Genomic DNA, 207 nt, shown 5'->3' with positions numbered 1-207 from the left:
GAAATGAAATCCTTGGACCATGTATGACTGTTTGGAAGGTCTGTAAGCATTGTGAAAATTAATCCATGCAGATACAACAATCAACCAGAACCTTTCAGTTTCTTTAAGCGTCTATAACAGCATTCTCCAGTCTGACTCTCAGAGTACTGCCGTCTGCTTCCCCTTTCAAAGTCATTAATGCTACATTATTCAGGGATTTTTCCATTT

Source organism: Bison bison, unplaced genomic scaffold (assembly GCF_000754665.1).
Source record: "Bison bison bison isolate TAMUID 2011002044 unplaced genomic scaffold, Bison_UMD1.0 scf7180017864057, whole genome shotgun sequence".
NCBI lineage: Eukaryota > Metazoa > Chordata > Mammalia > Artiodactyla > Bovidae > Bison > Bison bison.
The sequence above is the reverse complement of the archived record's forward strand: the minus strand, read 5'-3'. Positions refer to the sequence as shown.